Source organism: Lutra lutra, chromosome 1 (assembly GCF_902655055.1).
Source record: "Lutra lutra chromosome 1, mLutLut1.2, whole genome shotgun sequence".
NCBI classification, from domain to species: domain Eukaryota; kingdom Metazoa; phylum Chordata; class Mammalia; order Carnivora; family Mustelidae; genus Lutra; species Lutra lutra.
Window position 1 is genome coordinate 159,270,069 of NC_062278.1, and position 23,236 is coordinate 159,293,304.

The following is a 23,236-nucleotide window of genomic DNA, read 5'->3' on the forward strand; positions in this document are numbered from 1 at the left end:
GCACCCTAAGCACCCTCTTTCTCTCACTCTAGGCCAAGAGTCTTAACCCCTGGGCCCCCAGGCCGCCTGGGAGAAAGTGAAATCGTGTGTGGGAAAAAAAAAAAAAAAAAACGCATCTTTATTTTCACTTACCTCTTACTGATATTTAGCAATTCTATTATGAATGCAGGCAACAAACCACAGCAGTATTAGCAGGACCTGTGCCTTTGTCCCTACTAAAACCCCCAGGTATCTTCATCCCACGCAACAGTTTTTGCAGAAGTCTCAAATCTATATTCATTACTACTTTGAAATTACAGTAACTATTAGAGCTGCTACTGGTATTGTTATTTAATGAGTTAATAAAGAAGCATATATACTTTCATATCGCTGATTTATTTTTAATATTTGGAGAACTATTTTCAGTGTAATTGTTTCCCATTTTTTTTTAAGATTTTATTTATTTATTTGACAGAGAGAGATCACAAGTAGGCAGAGAGGCAGGCAGAGAGAGAGAGGAAGGGAAGCAGGCTCCCTGCTGAGCAGAGAGCCCGACGCGGGGCTCGATCCCAGGACCCTGAGATCATGACCTGAGCCGAAGGCAGAGGCTTTAACCCACTGAGCCACCCAGGCGCCCCTTGTTTCCCATTGTTATGCATTTTATTTCACACATTTAAAATCAGGTGTTCTCAGACTGCCAAAGGAATCCAAAGCACACACATAGACACACATGCATGCACACATACACACATGCAAAGAAAATCTGCTTTCCAAGGGATCTTATGTGTGATTGTGGTCTTAGTTATCACCAATATCTTCACATATACATCTTCAGCTTAGACCCCTATCCTGAATTCCAAACCTGTACACCCAACTGCCTACTCAAGATCAACCTTTGAATATCTCAAATTTAACACAAACTCAGCATGTTCAAGGCCAAATTCATGGCAGACCCCCTCCCAAACTCTTCAATCCAGCAGAGAAAACCCTTCATGATCCAGTCCTAATTCTGCAGCTCCACACTGTTTGGGTGTGGATACCTCACTCTCTCCCCTCCAGCCTCCCCTTTCAGTCTTCTGTATCCCAACTTCTTGGTCACAGCTGCCTCTTTCAAACTCCTCTACCTTCAACCCCCACCCTAGTGAACATTACTTTCCATACCTACCTCAGCTCTTAGCAAAGCCTTCCTCAACCTCCTACCTGTCGAATTGCCCCACTAGGGAGACTCACGCATCATGTAATCCTCCTTTGTGGAATCCACCTCTGCTGCAAATTTACTTCTGTTTTGGTAATTATTTCTAATGGTGGTGTCCCCATCTAACTATAAAAACCTTGAAAAAAGCACTGGGTCCACTTTTATCACCACCATATCTCCAGCACCTTAGCACAATGCCTACCTAACACATAACCGGCATTCCATAAACATTTGTTAAACAGACGACTTAAAGTCCATGGGGATCTACAGTCTAGGAGGAGAAAGATATTACACAAACATTCAAAATAATTATTATATAATTACAAATGTACAAGTGCTTAGAAAGCATGATGCCCACTCTGAACTCCTAACTGGAGCACCTGATCTAGCTGTCCAAGTAAGTCAAGGAAGATTTTCCCTAAGAAACAATGTTTCAGTTGAGACCTGAAAGACGGGGATCAACTGTTCAGCTGAATGAAGGAACAGCATTTTTTGCAAAAGGATCAACATGTGTGTAATCTCCAGGGCAGGGAGAACTTGGTAGATTCAAGAGACTGAAGGAAGGCCTTTGGGGCTGGGATGCCAGGAATGAGAGGACAGGTGATATAAGGGAAGACTGAAGAGAAAGCTAGGAGCCCAATCACAAAGAATTTTATATGTCAGGGTAAGAACTTGGGGCTCTAGTAGATTGCAAAATGGCTATGATTACACCCTCCCACCTGTATCTAGCCCTTTGCAATGTGAGTGTGCAGCTTTTCCCACCAGAAACTAAAATCCATTTCCCTCTCCCTTGAATCCCTTGAATCTGAGCTAGACTTTTCTCTTAATTGTGCCAAAAGAATGCAGAAGTGAAGTGCCAGTTCTGAGCCTGGGCCTCTCTCTGCCTTGCAACCTCTCCTCTCTCTCTCAGAGCCTTTCCTAGATCCTGGCCTCAGAGAACATATGGCACAAAGCCCAACCATCCAAGCTGAGTCCCTTCCCACGTAGCCAGCTTCCAGTTGATTCACCAGCCGACACCACACCCATGAGTGAGCCCACAAATCCAGAAGAACCAAATTATCATCATGAGCCATAAATGCTTGTTAGTTTTGGCCACTAAGTTTGACATGATTTGTTACACAGCAAAAGCTAACTAATATCCTGGCTTTATCTTGAGATCAGGGGAAGCCACTTGGAGATTTAAGGAGCTGAGTGACAGTGTGAGATGTGTCTTTATAAAAGTTACTCTGGGGGGCACCTGGGTGGCCCAGGGGCCTTCGGCTCAGGTCATGATCCCAGGGTCCTGGGATAGAGCCCCATGTCGGGCTCTCTGCTCAGTGGGGAGCCTGCTTCCCCCTCTCTCTCTGCCTGCTACTCTGCCTACTTGTGATCTCTCTCTGTCAAATAAATAAATTAAATCTTTTTTAAAAATAAATAGATAATAAAATAGGGGGGGTGGGATTATGGACATTGGGGAGGGTATGTGCTATGGTGAGTGCTGTGAAGTGTGTAAACCTGGCGATTCACAGACCTGTACCCCTGGGGATAAAAATATATTATATGTTTATAAAAAATAAAATTAAAAATAAATAAATAAATAAATAAATAATAAAATAAAATAAAATTTACTCTGACTGTTATGTAAACAATGAATGGAGAAGGGGCAAGTCTAGCTCAGACATCAGTTAGTGGGCATGCTGCCACCCAGAGGGAAGTGAGGACCACCAGCCCAGGAGGTGACAGTGGATGTGAAGAGAAGTGGAGGGACGTGGGAGTGCTCCCAGCAGTGGTGTCAACAGGACTTGGTGACTGCTTCAGTGGCAGGGGTAAGGAGAGAGATGTCAATAATGACCCCTCAGTTTCTGCTTGAGCAACTGGGAGGATAGTTATATTAGTCAGAGTTCTCCAGGGTGTGTATACGAATAGGATGTGAAATAGAAAGGAGTGTATTATAAGGAAATGGTTCATGTGGGTATGGAGCTGGCAGTTACCAATCTGCAGGTTGGGCCAGCAAGGCTGGAGACCCAGGAGAGCCATTGGTGGGGATGACATCCAAAAGCAGGCTGCTGGGGAGTTTTTTTACTCTGGGGAGGGTCCATCTTTTTGCTCTACTCGGGCCTCCAACTGATTAGATAAGGTCCATCCACATTATGGAAGATGATCTGCTTTACTCTACCAATTAAAATGCAAATGCATCTAAAAATGCCCTTGCAGAAATACCCAGAATAATGCCCAAATGTCTACTTATGCCATGGCCCAGTCAAGTTGGCACATAAACTAACCATCACCATGGCACTGCCAGAGGTTGAGATGAGGAGGCTGGGAGAAGCAGGCTTGTGCGCTAAGTCGATGAGTTCAGAAAGTACAAGGCGCAGTGGACAGAGGGCATTCCAGCCAGGCTCAAGGCTCACAGGGACTCCTGAGCAGTAATGGTTGCCTTTTTCCACTGTCATGGTCACAGTGCGATCTTAACACCATAGTAGCCACAGAAGGGACTGTGGAGAAGCAGATGGTACAGCCCCCACCCTGACAGACCTTGACTGTCTCGTTAAAGGGGGAAATGGAATTCAAGGAGAATGGAGCCCAAGTGGATTAATGAGGAGACCCTAGGCTATCCTTCCCAAACAGCTTCCCCCTGCAGCTGTGGGCAACCTCACTCCAAGGCTGTCCTGCCAAATAGCCCGTGGGCTTATGTGCTGTGCACAAGGCCCTTTGGGGTCTAGGACCTAACTGCCCCTCTCTCTAGACCCCCCTTCCCTTCTCCATCTTTCCAAGAAAGGACACCAGAGAAAAGGCAGCATTTAAAAGCACGGACTTTGCTTCCAGGTTGTCTGGAAACACACTTTGTCCCACCGGCTGTGGGCTTCTCTCTCTGGGCAAGTCCCTGAACCATTCCTGGCTTCCTCATCAGTGAGGTGAGGATACAACAGGACAGACCTGCATGTGATTAGTTGAAATAATGCTTAGCAAAGTGCCTGGCTCTTAGTTAGTATGCAAGAAGTGTGAACTAATTCTTATTAGATCACTGCTACAATCATTATCATTACTAGGAGCTTTAAAGTCCAAGAAAGTGGGGCATCTGGGTGGCTTATTTGGTTAAGCCCCTGCCTTTTGCTCGGGTCATAATCTCAGGGTCCTGGGATCGAGCCCAGAATCAGGCTCCCTGCTCAGTGGGGAGCCTGCTTCTCCTTCTCCCTCTGCTGCTCCCCCTGCTTGTGCGGTCTCTCTCTCTCTGACAAATAAATAAAATCCTTTATAAATAAATAAATAAAGTCCAACAAATCCTTAAAGTCCACTCCTTATTAACTACTTAATAGCTGTGAATTTTGGGTAAGTCGCTGAACCTCTCTGGGCCCCAGTTCCTGAACTGTGAAAGGCAATAGTGTTTCCTACATCTCAAGGATATTGTGAAGACTTAAAGTGACAAAGCAGAGAAATCACCTCGAACATTCCCTGGTACTAGGTCAATGAGCAGTACATTTTACCCAGGAGTAGCATAGTGGCACAGAGGTATTCTGTCACAGAAAATGGCCCTGTCCATCTGCCACGTGTCCGTGCCTCTTGCGGCACCCGCTCATGCCCCTGCTCCCCTAGAGACTTCCCTGTTACCCACCCACCTTGGCCCAACCAGCCTCTCCTGTGTTCACCCTCTATCAAGGGTATGCCTCAACCACCACCTATGCCTCTTCGCAGTGAGGGTACCTGCTTACCTCATCTCTACTAGTGTCCCAGACACCGCTGGGACTCCAGGGTCCACCACAGGGCCTGGACCAATTCAGAAGCTCAGTAAACACTGGTAACACAGGGCAAAAACCCCGGCAAGAGAACCTCCTGGACTCATGGGAGACTTACAGGCTCAGAGTGCACACCCCTCAGACACACAGGCCCCCTGAGAAAAGTGGGGAGACACCGAGAACCGTCTTCTCCCCACCACCGCACCTCCTCTCCGCCCTCCAGCCTTCCCTGTAGCCCTTTCCAAGAGATCAAGAGGGAAGCAATAAAAAGGTGAGAGGACCTGCCCATGAGGAAATGCCTGTGGGCCTTCTCTCCTGCTAAGTGGCCTGAGTTCACAGGTTTCCCGAGGCTCCAGCCCAATCTTTAATGATTTGGCAAGAAAAGATTTCTCAGCCTGTCTTGCTGCTCCTGCCACAATCAAAAAATGCTAAATGGCATCTCTCTGCTCCAAAAGGCAAGAGGGTCACACTGGGCCTGCCGTGTTAGATAACATGCCAGCAGGTTGGGACTCGTGTGAACCCGAGTGCACCTTCCCGCCACCTGCACACCCAGTAATTGTCCAGGTCTCTCCAAGTGGGCCCTGTCCCCTGTGCTAATGGCCTCACAGCCTGGCACCGCCAACGGCTTCATGCACTTTACCCAGCGCTGCCTGCAAAGGCTCTGAGGGCTCTCCTCCACCATTAATTCAAAGTTCCTCATGTCCACACAGTCCCCAGGAGGCAGGCCTGGAAGCTACAACCTGCACACCAGAAGCAACTCACCCGTCCTATTAAGTGTCTGGTAGGAACTACGGCCTGTGGGCAGGAGGGATGAGCTGGGCAAGAAGGGGGCAGAGAGATGGTTGCTGTTCGCTCCTTCAGAAAGCTTACACAAAGCAGGAACATCTCCTTCATTCATTTACTCTTTAGAAATTGACTGAACTCAGGTCGCTGTCTCCCTCCTCTCTCCACCACGGCCAGAACCCGTGGGTGAAAAGAACGTACGCCTAAACAGTACAAAGGGGGTTCAGTGCCCCAAGTCAGGGCTGAGTTGTGGATCGGCATGGAAGGAAGGCCCAAGGGGAAACCTCTCAGCACACCCAGTCAACACGCACACAAGGACCCAGCCAGGAGAACCGGCAAACAGCGGTAACAAGGATAGTGAGAAGGGCCTGCATTCCAGACACCTGCGGACGGCCAGGCTAGTCCCTCTGTGGGAGGACAGGACTCCTCCCAAGGCTTCGTGCGCCATCTGCAGGTGGGGCGGCTGCCGGAACCAGAGGAAACAGCTGGACTTACTGTCCGGAAAGCAGTCCGTGTGGAACTATGTCCATGCCCGAAGGGAGTTTGGAAGTGACTGACCGGAGATGCCAGAGCTTCTGTCAGCCTGGGTTCCTGTAAGTCTGTACGGATCAGTGGTCCTCTACCCCACTAAGATCAACTGTACTTTAGGTGAACAAGAAATAAACTTACAATGAATTAAGCCATTGAAAAAAAAAAAAAAAAGAAATTGACTGAACTCTCACTCTATGCCACGTTCTGTATTAGGTGCTAGACTCCCAGTGGTGAGCAGAGCAGAGGCACCCCTGTTCTCTCCTACGGGTACATGCCAGTGGGGGGCCCAGATCTGAATCAAGGCATCACAAGAACGAAAGCTTAATTATGCTTGGCAAAACTACGACTCTGTAGGACAAGAGGCTCAGACTGAGTCAGGGGCTAGAGTTAATCATCTCCAGAGATGCTTGAAAGGCATTTAATGAAATTACACACATTCTTAGGCCAATTTGATCCCTAGTAAAAATAGGAACTATTTTACAAGCTGTCTTACAAACCTTTAGAAACTGTTAAGTCATCCCCGAGAGTTATCCTTTCCTTCTATAGTAATTGAACACATGAATGTTAGCTGAGTACTTGGTTACCTAGAATCAAAATTACATTCTCACAGCTAGTCTAACTATGTAACTAAATTCTTGGTGGTGGGATATAAGCAGAAATGGTATGAGCAACTTCCTGGACATTTGGGAAAGATAATGTCCATTTTATTCCCTTCCCTCCTTCCTGCTGGTAGAAAAGTGGGCATGGCACCTGGTGCAGGAGCAGTCATCTTGAGCTACAAGGGGAAAAAGAACTTTGAAGATGATGGAACAACAATTAATCCTAATTTAAACAGAATGTGGTACCCACAGGTGGGGAGCCTCAAGTGGCAAAACCTAAAATGAGATGCTGTCCAAGTGGAACTGGGAGGACAGCAGATGGCTAGGATACAGACATGGTATTTCATCACATCTAAAATGCACATTTTTTTGCCCATTTTAACATCTCTGAAATTGATTTGCATCTCACAACTGAGAGCATATTACAATTGCTATGGGCCATTTTTTACATTGTGACATGGTTGCATAAGATGTCCTTAGCAAACAGTAACATCTTCCATAAAACATGGTATCACAGGCTGGTCATCTGATGATCCTAGCTACTCCATATAAAGCTCTTAGTTAGGCCATCATCAGTGGAAGACAATGGAGACGAAGTGCTAGGGAAATTTGCAAATTTGGGGAGCATCAGCTGCCTTTCTTTCTCTTTTACCCAAAGTTACAAGAGAGATTAACTCTGCCTAAAAGGACAGCGTGCAGTTATAGTCTGGGCTCGTGCATGATTTTATGTTTTCCAAGTTCTATGTACATGCAGAATTACGATGTTACTTCCAACATTTATACTAGAAGAATGATACAGACACTTTATAATTTTAACCAGCATTTTTAATAACACTTACTTGCACTTACTTTATTATAATAAATCTCTTTTAACACAAAAGGAAGCTTAATTTCAAGTCTTTATTCTGATGTAGCCTTGCTTAAAAGATAGAAAAGTGAGAATCTGCCACAAACAGAATGGAAGGGGACATAATTCTTCTAGGAGAGGGACTTTCTATCTGTGGCCAGCAATCAACATTGACTGGGGGGGTCGAGTACTTTCATGCCCTTGAAGAATGAAAGACAAGGGAGAAATCTCCCACAGGTAGAGCTGGGGGACTTTAGCAGACAATAAACAAAGGTCTTCTCCCCAGAGACCAGAAGTAGGTGACCTGAGTGAGTGGACTAATCATGAAATGTGGTCTACAGCCAGAAAAGGAACTATTTGCCATTACAGCCCAATGTTATCTCTGCCAATGTCTACAGAATTTCCCACTTTCACTTTTCAAGATGGAATTTGGATTGTGATTGTCCTGTCTTTACTGAGTCATATATATTGACCACGTTGTGATCAGATCATTTTCCTTTTAGTTTAAAGACCACCAGCTGAAGGGAAGCCTATTGTATTCCGATGGACAGAACTGTGCATTAACCTAAGATCCTAGGCTTTGCAGGACCCAGTGGGGCTCTATTCCCTTCAGGGGGTGGATGAGTATGTTCTACATAAGGAAAAGGTACATGCAGATATTTGGCTAGCCAAATTAATTGGCTATCACAGAAGCTACTAGTGATGGGTATATCCCTAATGTAATAAAGATATCTATCTCAATTTCTTAAACCAGCCTCCTGTTTAATGAGAAAACACAAGAAACTCCCATTAAAGTCAGGGACAAAACAAAATGCCCACCATCACTCTTATTTTTTAATATGGTTCTGGAAATATTAACCAATGCAAATCAACAATAAACAAATAGTTTTAATACAAAAAAAAATTTTTAATGAAGACAGTTATCCATAATTGTACTTGGTGGAATTATCAACTAGTAAAAGTCTAAGAGGATTACAGAAATCTATCACAAACATCTATGAAATAAGAATGAATCTATACAGTGTAAATATACAGCAAATAAAAGCTTTAGCAGGTTGAATAGATACAAAATTAATATAGCAAATTTAATAATAGCCAGTTAAAAGGTATCAGGAAAGAAAAATCTCACATATAATAACAAAAAAAGATAAAAATAGAGAAATAACCCAATGTGTGCAAAAATCTATGTGAAGAAAATTTAAATCACCCCTGAGGGACACAGACCAAAAAAAGACTTTTAAAGTAGGTTCCATGCCCAACATGAAGCCCAACACAGGGCTTGAACTCATGACCCTGAGATCAAGGCCTAAGCTGAGATCAAGAATCAGACACTTAACTGACTGAGCCACCCAGGTGTCCCCCAAAAAAGACTTTTTTAATAGGAGGTGTACCATAGCCTTAAATTGGAAGTGTCTCATTGAAAATTTAGAACACACACACAGGGATGCCTGGGTGGCTCAGAGTGTTAAAGCCTCTGCCTTCGGCTCAGGTCATGATCTCAGGGTCCTGGGATCGAGCCCCGCACCAGGCTCTCTGCTTGGCAGTGAGACTGCTTCCCTGTCTCTCTCTCTGCCTGCCTCTCTGCCTACTTGTGATCTCTCTGTGTCCAATAAATAAATAAAATCTTTAAAAAAAAATAAAATAAAACACACACACACACAAAATTCTCCAAGAAAAGTCTCCTTTTAAAAGCAATATAAGAAGACAGCCAAATATTAAGATATATTACAATACTGTAGGAACTAAAATAATTAGGTACTGGTGCATGAAAAGATAGACAGATCAAAGGAAAGAATCTGAAGACCAAGTAAAGATCCATGAATACATGCGCGTGTATATAAATGAACACTTAATGTATGATGAAGATGTTTTGAATCAGCAAGAAAAAATATTTCTTCAACAAAATGATGCTGGGGATGGCCACAGTCTCCAAACTGTGGAAAGAACCAAGACGCCTTTCAACGGACGAATGGATAAGGAAAATGTGGTCCATATACACTATGGAGTATTATGCCTCCATCAGAAAGGATGAATACCCAACTTTTGTAGCAACATGAAGGGGACTGGAAGAGATTATGCTGAGCAAGATAAGTCAAGCAGAGAAAGTCAATTATCATATGGTTTCACTTACTTGTGGAGCATAAGGAATAACACCGAGGACATGGGGAGATGGAGAAGAGAAATGAGTTGGGGGAAATCAGAGGGGTAGACGAACCATGAGAGACTGTGGACTCTGAGAAACAATCTGAGGGTTTTGGAGGGGCGGGGAGTGGGAGGTTGGGTGAGCCTGGTGGTGGGTATTATGGAGGGCACGTATTTCATGGAGCACTGGGTGTGGTACATAAACAATGAATTCTGGAACACTGAAAAGAAATAAAATAAAATAAAATGGGGGGGGGTGATGCTGGGAAAACTAAACAACCAGAGAGCAGGCCTGCCACATCACAAATATTTCTTCTTCCTAATTTGTGACTTGGGGCGGTGGTTTTGTTTTGTTTTGTTTTGTTTTTACTTTGCATATGGTGTTTTTTGCAATGTGGGTCTTTTTTTTTTTTCTTTTTGTTTAATGGAGTCAAATACATTGATCTCTTTTACCGTGACTTCTGAATTCGCATCATTCTTTGGAAAGTCTTGCCCATTTTGGGGTTAAAACTATTTTCCTATTATCTACTAATCCTTTATGCCTTAATTTTTTCAATACTTAAATCTTTGATCCACCTGGACCTTACTTTGATGGAGGATGTGAGGTAAGGCCATGTTTATTTCCTCCAGTGTGTTCAGACAAGAAGAGCAACTCTTCCTCTGGTTCGAGGCCAGGAACCTGTTTCCAACAACAGGGAATCAAAGAGCCTGCCTTGGTCAAAGACGCCCTCTTCAGTAACAATTCAGAGAATCTTCCCAAGAGCACGAGCTGTCTGTCATCAGTGGTCCTGCACTGTCTCCTTGACAAAGGCAAAGGCACTCGGGACTCTGCCTTGCTTTTCACGCTGGTCTCACTATGGCTTGCTCCCTGCCCCAGAGCACCCTCATTACCTGAATGAAATGAAATGAAATGCTTGTGCCCATTGGAATTCACTCTTCACCACAACTGATGTGCTGCTCACTCATTTTTCAAATCTAAACCCAGCCATTACCCTTCGGCTGCCGTGCCTTACACATCACACATGAGCACACATTCCCCACCCACAGCCCTCCCTCTGGGCCGCATGTACATGTACATGCCCTGGATCCCTCCCACATACCACTACCAAAGCAGCAACCACATTCCACATTGTGCTGTTCATTATTGTGAGTCTTCCCTGCTGGCCTGCCGACAAATGTGTCTGCCACTTCTGCTATCCCTCCACCCAGGGCAAAAGGATGCTGCAGAAATGATTCCTGAACCAGTGAGGATCCCCCAATCCTGTTCCATTTGTAAGTATTTTTCTAACGCCAAGAGTGGCAAAATCATCAAGGAGGTGAAGTTCCTAGCAGTGGTATATATAATGTCCCCAAAAATGCAAATTATAAATGCTTAACTGAGCTGACAGTCGGCCAGCCATTCTGCTATACAACAGCGTGGTAGTTTGCTGCAAAAAGGGCCCAAAGTCTTCTCTTCCCCTGTACAGACACCTCTTTTCATTGTGATTTTTGCAGAGGTAGAGTCGGCTTCCTTTTCCTTGAGTCTGGTCTTAGGATTTGCTTTGGGCATTTAAGTGAGGCAGAAGAAGTCCTTGTGTGTCTTTTTTTTTTTTTTTTAAGAAGATTATTTTAAAGAGAAAAATAATGGTTTTTAAAGGGTGAAAATCTTTATTTTTAGCGTGTGGGAGGCATTTCCCCTCATAATTTTGTTCCCCCTCCATTTAGCTGTCTCATGGACCATGATTTGAGTTTTCCTCAACCGTTTTAGGCTAATTTTATCTCGGCCTAATGTTTATGTAATCCTATTTTTTCCTCACAAATCAAATGGATGGACTGTAAAAGGAATAGAAATTGTGATCTCTCATGAATAAATAGCATATATAGAGGGGTCATGATTCACTAGCTCTGTTCCTAGAGTCTCTATTAGAACTCTCAGACATGTTTGAATGTCCCTGTGTCTTCAGTCTGAGGGAGTAGTAATACCTTGTGGATCTAAACATATGGCTGATCCATGAAACCCAAGACCTGTCGTGAGTTGACGTGTGTGTGGCAGAGTTCTGTGCTCCTTTCTCAAGCCTCAAAATTTACATACGTAGCGCCCTGAGAAGTTACCTAACACAGATCTGGTATCGAGCTGATGTGTGTGTGTGTGTGTAAGAAAGGATTCCTCTATCCAGTTAATTAAACACATTCGTCACCTCACATTTTGTGTGTGGGAGAACATTTAAGCTCTACTCTCTTAGCAAGTTTCGATTAAGCAATACAATGATATCAACTATGGCCGCCATGCTTTACATTATATCCATTAATCATCTTATAGCTCTTATAGCTGAAAATCTGTACCCTTTTACTGACCTCTCCTTATTTTCTTCACCTCCCCCATGTCCCTGGCAACTTTTCTACTCTCTGTTTCTAGGAGCTGGACTTTGTCTTTTTTAGATTTCACACGTAAGTGATACCATGCTGTATTTCCCTTGCTCCATCTGGCTTACGCCCTTAAGGTCCATCCATGTTGTTGCAAATAGCAGGATGTCTTCTTTCTCAAGGCTGAGCCATATTCCATTGTAGGTATATACCGCATCTGCCTTATCCATTCATTCATTGATAGCAACTTAGTTTGTTTCCGTATCTGAACCGTTGTGAACAATGCTGCAATGAACATAAAAATGCAGGGACCTCTTCCAGGTCCTGTTTTCTTTTCCTTTCAATACACACCCAGAGGTGGGTTTGCCAGATCATATGGTAACTCTATTTTGAATTTTTTGAGGAATCTCCATACAGTTTCCCATAGTGGTACCAGTTTACATTCCCACCACCAGTGCATAGGGTTTTCCTTTTCTCCACATCCTCAACACTTGTTACCTCTTATCTTTTTGATGATTAGCCATTCTAACAGGTGTGAGGTGGTATCTCACTGTGGTTTTGATTTGCATTTCCCTGGAGATTAGTGATGTTAAGCACCTTTTCATGTACTTGTTGGCCATCTGTATGTCTTCTTTGGAAATTTTTCTATTCAGTTCCTCTGCCTATTTTTTAATCAGATTGTTCATTTGTTTGCTTTTGGTATTGAATTGTATGAGTTTTTTATATATTTTGGATATTAAGCCTTTATCATATGTATAATTTGCAAATATTTTCACCCATTCTGTAGGTTGCCTTTTCCTTCTGTGGCTGGTCTCCTTTGTTGTGCAGATCTTTTTAGCCTGATACAGTCCCTCTTGTTTATTTTTGCTTTTATTGCCTTTATTTCTGGTATCCAGTCCAAAAACTCATCGCCAAGACTGATGTCAAGGAGCTTGCTGTGTGTTTTCTTCTAGGAATTTAATGGTTTCGAATCTTACATTCAACTTAATTAACCCATTTTGAGTTGACTTTGTGTTTGGTGTAAAATAGTGGTCAGTTTCATTCCTTTTCATGTGACTGTAGTCTTCCCAGCACCATATATTTAAGAGACTCTCCTCTGCTATGTATGTCTGTGCATGCACACAAATGCACACATATGCATACACGTGCTCACATGAGCACATAAGCACACATGTGTGCACGTGCACTGCACACATACCTGTTGGTTCTGCTTCTCTGGAGAATATTGACTAATACAACAGATATTTTTGCTGGAAATAAAATTCCGGCTTTACTTTTTTTCTTTTTTTTAAATATTTTATTTATTTATTTGACAAAGAGAGATCACAAGTAGGCGGAGAGGCAGGCAGAGAGAGAGAGGGAGGCAGGCTCCCTGCTGAGCAGAAAGCCTGATGCGGGGCTCGATCCCAGGACCCTGAGATCATGACCTGAGCTGAAGGCAGACACTTAACCCACTGAGCCACCCAGGCACCCCATACTTTTCTTTCTTTTCAACAATTTAAATGTGTTGCTCTGTTTTACTCCCTTTCCTTTTTGTTTGGATGGTTTTGGGGAAAAGATTGCTGTAACTCTTAGCCTTTTTCTTCTTCAGGTAACATGATTTTTCTTTTTACCTCCCTCTGGCTTCATTCCTAACTTTGTCTTTGGTTTCTGCAGTTTGTATATGAAATGTCTGTGTGTGTATATTTATCTTACTAAGCATTTTATGAGATTCATTGATCATTAGTGTAACACCTACCACTCTTTTGAAAAATTCTCACCCATTATTTCTTCTGCCTCCTTCCCTTTCACTTCTCCTAGGATTTCCAGTTATGTGCATGTTAGGGTGGTAGCTGTTACTCCATCTCCTGGAAATTGTGTTCTCTGTCTTCTTTCCCTGTATTTCTCTGCATCTCACTGATTTGCATTAGCCAGTTCAAGCTCTATTTCTTTCTTCAACTGTGTCAGGCCTAGTGATAAGCCTGTTGAAGGCATTTGCTTTAAATTTCTGTACTTTTGATTTCCGAGTATCTTTCTTATTATTTTTATAACTCTGCCAAAATTACCTCTCTGATCTTGCATGTTGTCTGCCTTTTACATTAAAGACTTTAACATAGTAAGCATTGTTATTAATCCCCAGTGTAGTAGTTCAAGCATGTGTGTCACATCACAGTTTGGTTCTGAGGTTTGCTTTTACTTCTGAAAATGTGGTTGTCCTGACATTTTATTATTCCTTATAATATTTTTATTTCTGTTCAAGATGGAGATGTAAGAAGATCCTGAACTCATGTCCTCCCACCAACACATTGAGTCTATAGCTCCATGTAATACTATTTCCTTTGAAAACAACAACAACAACAAAGAAAGATCACTGATGTTCGGTTGAGTGACAACTACATATTGGGCAAACAAAAAGAAAACCACAATGAAGTGGAAATGGAGTCTAGAACACAATCTCACCATAAACCCCACCCTGACATGGTTTCCTACAACTGGCAGGAAACTCCAAACCCCAGAGCTTCCCCAAGAGGAGCAAATGGTTCAAATCCCATGTTGGGCATCTGAACTTTTAAGACATACTCTTAAGAGAGGAGCTTCCAAAGCACTTCACTTTGAAAAACAATGGGAGTCATGTCCCAAGACCCATAAAACTCTAGCAGTCTGAGAAACCACTCTTAAAGGACTCACCAGAGGGCCACCTGCACTCACCCACCTCGGGGCCCGGCTCACAGGCAGCAAATCACATCCAGACTTAAAGTGAAGGAGACTCACCTTCTTACATTAAAGCTTCAGCTTGAGGGTCAGGCATCTAATCTAACACATACATGTAGGAGCCTGCTGCAGTAGTCTCCAGGAACACAGACCAGCAGGTGCCATCTTTGCCTGCTCACTTTGACGTGTTTCAGAACCAGTATCTCCCAGGAGAGAGATTTTACAAGCAGCTGGTGCCCTGATTTTTATACCTGCCACCTAGGGGCATCTCCTGATTGCCTGGCTCTGAAAGTTTGGATTCCTGGCACCATGAAACTGTAATGACTGGTGTCACCCAGAGAGGAGGTCATACCCTTGCCTGGCACATGATTTTTGCAACTGCCATCTGGAGACACCTCTCTATTGGGGCTTATACTTCCAGACCTCACAAGACTATAGCCAGTGAAGAAATATTGCTTAAATAGCTCCCACCTCTAGGACACAGAGGAGGCAACAGATCCAGAGGTTCAGACTGTCTGTGAAGAAGACCTATTAGCTAATCATTCTGACCATGGTTGATGGATAGGCTTTTTTTTTTAATTTGCTTTTATTTTTTTTTTTTTTTTTAATTTAAAAAGAAACACTGACAGGTCATAGCACATCCTCAGCTACTGGGAGCTGTTAAAAGTATAATAGGCTGCTTTGATAAGAGCTGAGCTGGGAGTCCTTTGTTGTGAATATTATCCCATTTGATGTTGTCCTATACGTCTTTTAAGCTATCTTCACTTTTTTCACCCTTTTTTCTTTTTCCTTCTCTGGTTAAGTGTCTTGTCTGCTTTCTTGTCTTTGAGTTGACCGATCCTTTCTTCTGTTTCATCCAGTCTGCTGTTGAACACTCTAGTGTATTTTTTAATTTGGTTACTATATTCTTCAGCCCTGCAACTTCTTTTTGGTACTGTCTTATATTTTCTATCTCTTTGTTGAAGTTCTCACTGTGTCATCCATTCTTCCCTCCCACGTGGTGAGCATCTTTATGACATTACTTTGAACTTACTCTCAGGTAAGTTACTTATCTCTGCTTCATTATGGCTTTCCTTCTGAAGTTCTATCTTGTTCTATCAATTGGAACATATTCCTTTGTTTCTTCATTCTCCTTGACTCCCTGTGTTGGATCTATTCAGTAGATGAAACAAACACCTCTCCTAGTCTTGAAGGAATGGCTTCATGTAGATGACTCTTGTTCAACATTGCCTCAGCTCTTCATTGTGTCTCAACCTCTGCAAATCAATGTGATAATCACATTAATATAATGAAGAATAAAAATTACATGATCGTCTCAATAGATGCAGTTCAAGCCTTTGAGAAAATTCAATATCCATTTATGACAAACACTCTCAATAAAGCCTGTATAGAGGGAATGTATGTCAATATAATAAAGGCTCTTTATGACAAGCCATGACTAACATTAGATCAATGGTGAAAAGCTAAAAACATTTCCTCTTTAAGATAAAGAACAAGACAAGGATGCCCATTCTCACCACTCTTATTCAAAATAATACTGGAAATCCCAGCCAGAATAATTGAACAAGAAAAAGAAAGACAAGGTACCCAAATTGGGAAGGAAAAAGTAACATTGTCACTACTTGCAGACGATATACAGAGGACCCTAAAAACTCCATCAGAAAACTGTTAGAACTGATAACCAAATTTATTAAAGTTGCAGATAAAGGGGTGCCTGGGTGGCTCAGTTGGTTAAGCGTCTGCCTTAGGTTCAGGTCATGATCTCAGGGTCCTGGCATCAAGCCCCACATCAGGCTCCTTCTCAGCAGGGAGTCTGTTTCTACTTCTACCTCCCCCTCCTTTGCCCATGTTCTCACTCTTTATATCTCTCAAAGAAATAAATAAATTTTTTTAACTTAAAAATTTAAAAAAATAAAAATTGGTAGAAGATCTGAAGAGACATTTTTCCCAAAAAAGACAAACAGATGGCCAACAGGTACATGAAAAAATGCCTACATCATTAATCATCAGGGAAATGGAAAACCACAATGAGATACCACCTCGTACCTGTTGGAACAGCTTTTATCAAAAAGGCTAGAAATAACAAGTGTTGGCAAGGATGTGGAAAAAGGGAACCCTAGTCCACGGTTGGTGGGAAAGTAGGTTGGCGTAGCCACTATGGGAAATGCATGAAAGTTCCTCAAAAAATTAAAAATAGAACTATAATATAAGATCCAGCAACTCTACTTCTGGGTTTTTACCCAAAAAAAAAAAAAAAAAAAAAAAGACAAAAACACTAATTCAAAAAGCCATATGAACCTCCATGTTCATTGCAACATTATTTACAATAGCCAAGATATGGAAATAACTTAACTATCCATCAATGGGTGAATGGATAAAGATGTGATATGTATATCACATATACACATATACACACAATGGAATATTATCCAACCATAAAAATGAAATCTTGCCATTTTTTGCCATGTGGACAGACCTTAAGGACAATTTACTAAGCAAAATAAGTCAGACAGAGAAAGAAAAATACAACATGTGGAAGCTAAATATATATATAACCAAGCTCAGAGATAGAGAACAGATTGGTGATTGCAAGAGGTAAGGGGAGTGGGGGGAACAGGTGAACTGCTTTTGCTGTTTTTATCTCAAATAAGCTATTTTTTTAAGGGATAGAGATGCACAAAAATGGAAAACCAAACAAAATCTGAATCAAAATGTTGCTTGTTCTCTTAGAACTCCATCCAGCCATGTGAAAAACCCAGGCTAGCCTTTTGGAGAATAAAATATACATAGCCAAATCACTCCCACCATGCCAGGTAACCCTGCAACACCCAGAAACCAATTATCTAGCCATCCGGAAGCAGACCACAAACACGTGATTGACCCTAGTCAAGATCAGAAAAATCACTGACCCCATCACAAATTACCAAAGCACAGAATGAGCTAAATGCATTTTTTTAAGTCACTACGTTTTGGAATAGTTTCTTCCACAGCCTAAGTTAACTGCTAAGACTTGTCATTAAACTGTTACAGTTTTTCTGTATCAGTTAGTAAATATTCACTACTTAATTCCCCAGCCACTAATAAATAGACCCCTGGACTGCTCTACATTCCAACAACAAAAAATTTGGTGCTTGGTCCAGCAGTGGCCTCCAAGACTTCCTCTGTATCTAAAGCCTGGTCTATTCCGATTGTTCAGTGTTAATGACATATTGGTTGTTAAATATTTTGAAGACTATTTCTAACCAAAGGGGAATGCCTATGTCACCTATAACATATCTGAGTATTATATTTTTGCTAAAAAACTATGTTGAACCATCAGTCCATGAAATCATATCTATAAAATAATGTTAAATGGAAAAGAGCAGGTCACTATCAAAGGGAACGTACCCATTGTAATATTTGTCTATTGTACATTGACTATTTGTACAAAATACAAGTACTATTTGACAAAGGTGAGAATTGGAATTACAGTTCCAAAAGCTTGATGATTTTATTCTCTGTAATTATTTTATTTTAGTGTAGAATAAGAGAAAAACAACTATACTCTTTCTAAGCAGACTGTATTTAGAAACTTGTCTTTTTGAAATCAAGATCTCTCAGAGTAAATCCTAATGTTGGGTATAACTCATTAAGAAAAAAAAGTTGTTGGGCACCTGGGTGGCTCAGTGGGTTAAAGCCTCTGCCTTCGGCTCAGGTCATGATCCCAGGGTCCTGGGATCGAGCCTCACATTGGGCTCTCTGCTCAGCAGGGAGCCTGCTTCCTCCTCTCTATCTCTCTCTCTGCCTGCCTCTCTGCCTACTTGTGATCTCTGTCTGTCAAATAAATTAAAAAAAAAAAAAATCTTTGAAAAAAAATTGTCATAGAAAGCATTTCCAAAAGGAAATGAAATCCCATTCTGTTTTTCAGGTAATATATGGAAAAGTTCATTTTCAAGGAGCCTGAGGTCAGACTGAGGATAATAAAGCTCTTCTGGGTACCTCAAATGTCTAAATCTTCAGTAAATAATTATATATTTCTTTAGCACCTTAAGTTTACAAATTATTTTCACTTTTGATCCTTATGATGGTTCTGAGGAGGTATATATAAATAGTATCATTCTCCTTTCATGGAAGAGGCTACTGAGGCCAGAGCCTAGTACAAGTAACTAAATTCATTAAATATTTAATGTCACTATGAGAGTGGTGTCAATAAGAAAGCCAAGGCTTTGACCAGAATATACCTAAGATCCCAACCCGACCACTTCTGTGCCAGCTGAATGTCACTGGTACTGTTTCCAAACTCTTCTGGGCCTCATTCTCCATATGTACAAAGAGAAGATAATACCTATTTCAAGGACTTTTTATAGAATTAAATAAGAGAATTAAAGAACATGTCAGTGCTTGCCAATAGTATACTGACAAGTATTAAACAATAGGCTCTGTGAAGAAAGTAAATGTCTGCATGTGTATATGAACATAAGTTTATTATAAATTGCTATTACCATAAAGGATGTTTAGCATACAATTGACAAATCATAATAAAATACCCAAAACTTAGTATTACAAATTCTGCATAGCCAATTGATGCTAACAGAAAGCTTCCATTGGTATTTTCCAAACTCTTATATTGGTAGCCAAATTATACCTCCAATTCAACTAGGATTTGACAAACAGAATTGGATCCCAGTCTGCTCTTTCCACAACTGATGTATCATCAATAAATCTGATATGTAACATAGAAAAAAAAAAAAAGAAAAAATTCCCTATAGGCAAATTATCATTAATGTCCAACTTATTTTTATAGGTTAAAAATTTGCAAAATGAGGGATGCCTGAGTGGCTTAGTCGGTTAAGCCTCTGCCTTCAACTCAGGCTCCTTGCTTGACGGGGAGCCTGCTTCTCTCTCCGCCTCTGCCTGCCACTCTGCCTGCTTGTGCACGCTCTCTCTCTTTCTCTCTCTCTGACAAATAAGTAAATAAATAAAATCTTTTTTTAAAATTTGCAAAATGAGAACAAATCAATACACTCTAGAATGGATCATACTCATTTAAGCAAATATTAATTCACTTGTGAATAACTTTACCTCATTCGCTTCTTACCCCCTTCCCAAGATGGAGAAGAGCTCTGTTTTAGCCAGATCAGCCCCCAAGAATTTTGCAATGTAAAATCTAAAAGATGAGTATGCCAGACATTGCCAGCTTCTTATCCAAGGTCTGTTCTTCCCTTCTTTATTAACATGACCTTGATTTTTTTACAGTGTTCAAAGTAACCAGTTATACCTATCTTCCCAGGCACCCTTGCAGCTGGTGATTACCATGTGACCATTTTTGGCCAATGAGATGTAAGTGGAAATCTACAAGATGAGGCTTCTGGGAAATCAACTGTTTTCCTGATAAGAACAACATATTCATCAAGCACATGTCTTTTGCCTTTGGCTAGTCCCCCTCATCTGGCCTTGACTACTCATCCTTCAGTGCCCAGATCAAGTATTTTGAGAAAAGCAGCCCTGAGAGATTTTATCCAGCAGTTGGCCTAGTTGTTATTAAATAAGCTGTGATGTTCCCCTGATGAAAAAGCACGTTCACAGAATATCAACATCGGCAGAGAACTCCAACAAGACAAAACAATACGACTCCATAATCACCCCTGAACAGAGATAAAAACAAATACATTGTGCAACCACAGAACAACAAAGCATCCCCTCCCTAGGCTAACATGAGTCTCTATTTTTTTTTTAAGATTTTATTTATTGAGGCACCTGGGTGGCTCAGTCGTTAAGCAGCTGCCTTCGGATCAGGTCATGATCCCGGGGTCCTGAGATCGAGCCCCAAATGGGGCTCCCTGATCCACTGGGAGCCTGCTCCTCCCTCTCCCACTCCCCCTGCTTGTGTTCTCTATCGCTGCAACTCTCTCTCTGTCAAACAAATAAATAAAATCTTTCTTTTTCAAAAAAAGATTTTATTTACTTATTTGAGGGAGGGAGAGAGTACAAGCAAGAACAGGGGAATGGGCAGAGGGAGAAGCAGATTCCCTGCTGAGCAGGGAGCCTGATGTCCGACTTGATCCCAGGACCCTGGGATCATGACCTCAGCCAAAGGCAGATGCTTAACCGACTGAGTCATGCAAGCATCCCAACATGAATCTCTATTGCTTCTTTTCCAGTGATATCTCTAACCCCACTCCATTCCTCCCACTTCCTAGATTGAAAGTATTAAGATGTCCAGTTACCATGTCTCCAAAGGCAAAGGAAACAAAAGCAAAAATGAACTTTGGGGACTTCGTCAAGATGAAAAGCTTCTGCACAACAAAGGAAACAGTCAACAAAACAAAAAGGCAACCCATGGAATGGGGGAAGATATTCACAAATGACACTACAGATAAAGGACTGATATCCAAGATCTATAAAGAACTCAAACTCAACACTCATAAAACAGTCAAAAAATGGGCAGAAGACATACAAATGGCTAACAGACACATGAAGAAAATGTTCATCATCATTAGCCATCAGAGAAATTCAAATCAAAACCACACTGAGATACCACCTTACGCTAGTTAAAATGGCAAGAATTGACAAAGCAAGAAACAACACGTGTTGGGGGGATGTGGAGGAAGGGGAACCCTCTTACACTGTTGGTGGGAATGCAAGTTGCTGCAGCCACTTTGGAGAACAGTGTGGAGATTCCTTAAGAAATTAAACATAAAGCTACCCTATGACCCTGCAATTGCACTACTGGTTATTTACCCCAAAGATAACCAAAGATACAGATGGAGTGAAAAGAAGGACCATCTGTACCCCAATGTTCATAGCAGCAATGGCCACGGTCGCCAAACTGTGGAAAGAACCAAGATGCCCTTCAACAGATGAATGGATAAAGAAGATATGGTCATATATACAATGGAGTATTATGCCTCCATCAGAAAGGATGGATAACCAACTTTTGTATCAACATGGATGGGACTGGAAGAGATTATGCTGAGTGAAATAAGTCAAGCAGAGAGAGTCAATGATCCTATGGTTTGACTTACTTGTGGAGCATAAGGAATAACACGAAGAACATTGGGAGATGGAGAGGAGAAGGGAGTTGGGGGAAATTGGAGGGGAAGAAGAACCATGAGAGGCTGTGGACTCTGAGAAACAAACTGAGGGTTTTGGAGAAGAGGCGGGTGGGGAGTGGGTGAGCTTGGTGACGGGTGTTAAGGAGGGCACGTATTGCATGGAGCACTGGGTGTGATGCATAAACAATGAATCTTGGAACACTGAAAAAATAAAATAAAATAAAATTTAAAAATAAAATAAAAAATGTCCAGTTACCAAATTGTCCCACTTTCTAACAACACTATTCCAGAAAATATCCCTTATTTCCTTGTACTCAAATCACCAAACACAAGCCCAGATCCTCTATTAAGCCCCTCCAAGCCTCCTCTAACCCAGACCCCCCATGCTTGTCTGCCATATGTGTTCTCCTTTTGTATGGCAAGTTACAAACACAACTTTAACTAAGTGTGTGTTCCTGGGAACCTCTGGAAGGCTGTTGACCATCCCATCGTCTCTGACCTTCCCCAACCCAGCAGAACAAAATGCGTATTTCTGTGTTACTAGTGTAGACGTCCAGCCGCCCTGAACCCTGTTCAGAACACCCTGCAGCGACATTTCTTACTGTGTTGCCCTTCTTGCTGTAACTGTCCCACGACCTCTCCCATTAGACTGCTTACTCCCTGGGCAGGCCACCGGGATGGCTGCGGAATAAATATCCCAACATTCCACACCCCAAAGCAGCACAGAGAACCTCCGTACCCAGCACCAAACGGCTCCTAAGCGCTCATCCTTCTCCGCCCCCGCCTCACGTGGAGCCAGAGCACAGGACGGCGAGAAAGTTGCTCCTCATCAGCACTTCAGATGCGGCTTCTCATTTTTGCCTTTCATGCTGTTCTTAAATTGGCCAAGTCGCCACGACTGCTGATCACTCATGGAGGCCCCCTCTGTGACTCTAGCATGCCCCAACGGTGCTGTGCCACTTTATTGAAAGCGAGGACGGCAGCAGCAAGCAAATAACGGGAACACGACTTAATGAGTTGATAACACCAAGATCCTTCACCAGAGGGAGGAAGGGAAGAGTCTTAGGGTTTAAATCACCTCCATAAAACATCTGCAAAGAGGAGTCGGAGAGGCTGCCCGGAGCCACTGGTTCTTGTTTAACATGCACGATTAGCAGTTTTAGGAAGCAACCTTTTGGAGACAAGCGCATCCTGAAGTGTACCCTTTGGTTCCTTCTTCAGCTTGGACTCAGCGACCTGAAAGGCAAGCGGCATTGGCCACGGCCCCTGAGCCACCGAGCGCAGCCTCTCAGCATTCTGGAAGAAATGGCAACTGCTTTTTTCCAAGGAGAACATCATGTTTCCCAGCTTTACTGAATGTGGAGCAAAATTTAAGGGTC

The 23,236-nt window shown here is 42.3% G+C and overlaps 1 long non-coding RNA gene across 1 annotated transcript; it reads right to left on the minus strand.

Moving 5' to 3' along the window:
- Positions 1 to 7,609: 7,609 nt before the first annotated feature.
- LOC125106820 (uncharacterized) lies at positions 7,610 to 22,436 on the minus strand. Its single transcript, XR_007129436.1, has 3 exons — positions 22,426 to 22,436; positions 19,062 to 19,066; positions 7,610 to 7,743 (listed from the first exon to the last, which is right to left on the minus strand). It is a non-coding gene; the product is annotated as an uncharacterized LOC125106820 (long non-coding RNA).
- Between the last annotated feature and the right edge of the window lie 800 nt (positions 22,437 to 23,236).